Below are 4,310 nucleotides of genomic sequence, written 5' to 3'. Positions count from 1 at the left end.
CATACACTTTGGCAAGTGTATTCACGTCATATGCATCGTAAGCTTGTTCTACTGATTCTATCAGTTCTTTGAGACTGTTAGGTGCACTCTCAAATGCCAAGGATTGGATTGAACTGAAGAAGCAGAGATCCAGAACATTCACATCCGGGGAGTTAGGAGGTTGAAAAGTCAACCTAATATCCAATCCTGAAGCTTTTACGGCGGCTTGAAAAATAGGATCATCAGGCGGAACATGTGTTCTTGCATTGTCCTGTTGTATCCATATGGTTCCCACGTCTCCATCGTCGGGCCATACTTCAACAATTGCTGGAATTACCTTCTCACAGAGGTATTCCCGCATCACGTCTCTAGTAACATTGAGATTCTTTAGCATCAAATCGCCTTTTGTCTGATACTTTGAGTTGTACTTGGCCACATCCTCTACGACAAAAGCCCAAATTCCGACCTTTCCGTCAAATGTCATATCACCTTGTGCATCAAATCTTGGTCTTGCAACTAGAGTTAGGAACATCACCTTACCGATGTTGTTATGGTTATGGATAGTGCGAACTGGATCCGGTTCTTCTGGAGTTAGGTAATATGTTCGATTACGCTTTGTCATATCAAACCATTTTTCATCCATATGCATTATGTTCCCCATCATTTTGAAGATAAGCTTTGCATCTGTTATTGATGGTTCATCTATCATTGAGATGCAATATAGAAGTCTTCTGAGTCTGTTTTCCAAAGATAGATATGGCTTCAGACTATTAGTATGGCGCCTTAAATCGCCCCATGCCAATCGTCTTTGTAGTGTCGAGAAAGGGACATCAAGGGACCTTGCTAGCGCCCTCAATGTACCCCTTTTGTTTAGTGGAACTTTATGCACCCTTTCGTCGAGATTAAGCTCTCTCCTCTTTCTTCCGCATCTTCCTTCCGCTTGTTTGAGAAATCAAGCACTTCATTTCTGCCCTCTTGATCTATGGCCTTCTTCCATGTCTTCTCAACAGATCTAAGACTTATTCCCAAAAGTCGAGCGACAATTTCTTTATGTGCCTTCACCATGGGTCTATCATTGCCTAGAGCTTTCAGTGCAATATATGCAGCAAATTTATAACTCTCCGGCATATCTTTATGGTGCCTCTGCACACCATGTTCTTGTTCTTCTTCTAGAATCTGTTCTAGCTCCGCAACATGTTCTTGTTCTTCTAGAATCTGTTCTGGCTCCGCAGCATGTTCATGTTCTTGGTGTTCTTCTTCTGGAACATGTCCTAGCTGAGCAGCATGTTCTGGAGTATGCGGACTGAAGTCGAGATCCAGATCCCTCCCTGCATCATCCTGCTCTTGTGGAGGAGTTAAATTGATATCAAAGAGGAGGACCATTTTCTCCTATTGTGGACTGGGCGAGCTGCAGAAAAGATAGACCAGAGTCATTACAAACATAAATAAATGTGGTGCAAGCATTCTATGCTTTGATTATGTTATGCCTCTACACTCTACATTCTTATTATGTTATGCATGTGTCACTTTAAAGATTGCAGTGAAAGTGGGTATCCGGAATACCAGTAATGAACAAATGGCGTGGAATCTTAAGGCAAGAATAAAAAGCAAGTTAACTGCACTAAGAACTGATGGAATTAAAAAGTAAATTTGTTTTGTAGATTCTTCCAAGTGAACATAAAAAGCAAGAATATCTAGATGATGTCAAGGAGTGGTAAAAGCACCTTCCGGAAATCAAGCGGATTGTCAGGTAAGCTACTAGTCACGGGAAAGTGCTTAAGCTAACTGCACTAAGAACTGATGGAATTAAACATCAACACAACCTGAAGTTTAGTACTCCAGATGTTGAATGGTGATATATGGCACCTCAAAATACTGACACCTCAAAATCATACTCCAGGTAACAAAATGAATGGTGATATATGGCTGGCACTATGCAATCAATCTATTACTCCTTGTCTCTGTCATTGCAATCTACTAGTATATGCCATCAATCTACCAGTCTGCTTCCTTGTGTAACCTCGATGTAGTACAGCCTGTTGGTTCTGAAATCTCACTGTACCGTGTTTTCTAAAATCTCACTGTAGCGTGTTCTTTCTACAGCAAGGGCTGAAAGTCTGGGGGCTTCAATGAAGTGTTCTAGTTGCCAGGGAGCTGACTACAAGATGCAAATACTAATGACTCTGCAGTGGTGAGACCATCAGTGACTACAAGATGCAAATACTAATGACTTTTGCAATATACCATGTGTCTACTTTACATTTGTTTGCTCCTTGTTCAATATACCATGCTTCTCCATTTCCTGACATTTTCTAGCCATTTCCTGACATGTTTCCAGAGTTGGTACCCATTGTTGAAACTAACAGGGTTCACGTCTGATGCTTTGCAGGATACGTTAGACTCTGTGGATGGAGAGAAAGACCTGGATGCCAAAGACAACAGGGGTGAGCATTGGAGTTGACACAGAGCTTGCTGCGGCTCAAGTACTGCCTCGTTTGTTTCTGCAGAGGGAGCAGCAAGTAGCTGTGCATGTAGATCAAGGTGTAAATTTATTTGCAATTTTCTTGACCCAATATGACCCAATATGTGCACAGTATTACAAAGTAACGCCTAGCCCTGTTCTCTGAAACATTCTCGTCCATTATTTGGTGCAGAGCTTCGCGTCTCCACGCAGTTTTCGGTTGGTGGTGGCTGCGGGAGCAATCTTTTGTCGCCGCAGAGCGTGGCCGCGTGGTGGGAGGGATGAAGGAGTACACGGAAAGCAGCCGTGTTTGTTTAGTAAGTACCTGATGAGTTGTCGATAACCATTGAAGCACATCTGACATTTGTAGTAAGGTACACATGGTTACCAAATTATGGGCACGATCTACTTATGCCCGCGTGGTGGGAGTCAATACAGCTGGACAAATGACCAATTCATACAATTCCTACACAGGGCAGATGACTACTCCCTCCGGTCCTATTTAATTGACTCGGATTTAGTACAAAGTTGTACTAAATTCGAGTCAGCCGGAGGGAGTACAAGCTTGAGCAACATATATTGTGGTGGATTACTCACCGAGGCAAAGGCGCGTCCAAGGAGGACCACGACACAGAGGGGCGCGGAAGGGGCAGCGTCGATGGGCACGGAAGGGGCGTCAACGAGTGCGTCCGACGGAGGCGGAGCGGCGGCGGAGAGGGTGTTGAGAAAGAGGAGGCTGGAGCTCGATGGCCGACGGCGGCCGTGCTCGATGGTGGAGGTGCCGTCAAGGGAAGGGAAATGGGAAGCGGCCGTCCTGGGCAGGGAAACGGGAAGCGGCCAGCCGGCGCGACTCCTCCGCGGGAGCCTCCCAACTGCAAGCGGATCCGCGCGGACTCCATCTCGCCGGGGAGCTGCCGACGGCAGCAGCGCGCCGCGCGCGGCCTGCCCAGACGTGAGGAAGAAGAAGACCCCTTGATTTGGACCAATTGTGAAATGAATTTAAACTATTAAGGGGGTTTTCATAAAATCAGGTTAAAACATGGCCACGCTCACTAATTCGGGCCGGAGGGAGTATTTTAAAATAGTTCAAACTTAAAAATTGTTCAAAATAAAAAGTGTTGAACTTTTAAAAAATGTTCAAACTTACAAATAGTTGAAACTTTAAAAAGGCTCAAAACAAAAAAATGTTCAAAAATAAAAAATATTCAAAGACCTAACTACAAAAAATGAAAACCAGCAACAAAATCAAAGAAAACCAGAAGAAACCTGAGAAAAACAACATAAAATAGAAAAACCATCGGGAAAAAACACCCAAAATATTCCACCCTCTCTATTGGGCCTCGCCCAGATAGTGCCTGCTGCGGGCGCTGAATAGGGTTTGCCACACCATTTCCAGCGATGGGTCGGCTGGAGCATAGCCGAGATGAGATCATGATTGAACACCATGGAATGTAACATACGATCGGGATCAGAGCATGGTTGAAGTACCGGAATGAGTAATCCAGGTGACCTCATAACCTTCTAGTACCTGAATATTGCACTATGTCGTAACTTCCACTCGTAGCACGAGCCATTCGATCATCTCAATTAAGAACATCGACGAGCCGCGTTTTCTTTGCATCGGGGCGATTAGTTATATGTCAGAAGCAATCAAACAAGACAAGAACGCAACCATGGATGCTTAGACACGACACAAAAGGACGCTTGCGTCCGGTTCGAAAGTGTTGTCTCTACCTCAGCCCAGCGGTCCGACGCATAGTGTCCAGTCTATCCGTCGAGACACAAACGCGGCACAAATATGCGGCATGTTTGCGTCTGCACGGATAACACGGTCGTCCGCACGCTTCTCGCATAGGTCCACCTGACAGCG

The 4,310-nt window shown here is 44.9% G+C and overlaps 1 long non-coding RNA gene across 1 annotated transcript; it reads left to right on the top strand.

Moving 5' to 3' along the window:
- The first annotated feature begins 1,575 nt into the window (after nt 1-1,575).
- LOC124649865 lies at nt 1,576-2,925 on the top strand. Its single transcript, XR_006986824.1, has 5 exons — nt 1,576-1,729; nt 2,083-2,170; nt 2,369-2,520; nt 2,634-2,814; nt 2,915-2,925. It is a non-coding gene; the product is annotated as an uncharacterized LOC124649865 (long non-coding RNA).
- Nucleotides 2,926-4,310: the final 1,385 nt, after the last annotated feature.

Source organism: Lolium rigidum, chromosome 4 (assembly GCF_022539505.1).
Source record: "Lolium rigidum isolate FL_2022 chromosome 4, APGP_CSIRO_Lrig_0.1, whole genome shotgun sequence".
NCBI classification, from domain to species: domain Eukaryota; kingdom Viridiplantae; phylum Streptophyta; class Magnoliopsida; order Poales; family Poaceae; genus Lolium; species Lolium rigidum.
Note: the sequence above shows the minus strand (reverse complement) of the source record. Positions and strands in the feature narration are given on the sequence as shown.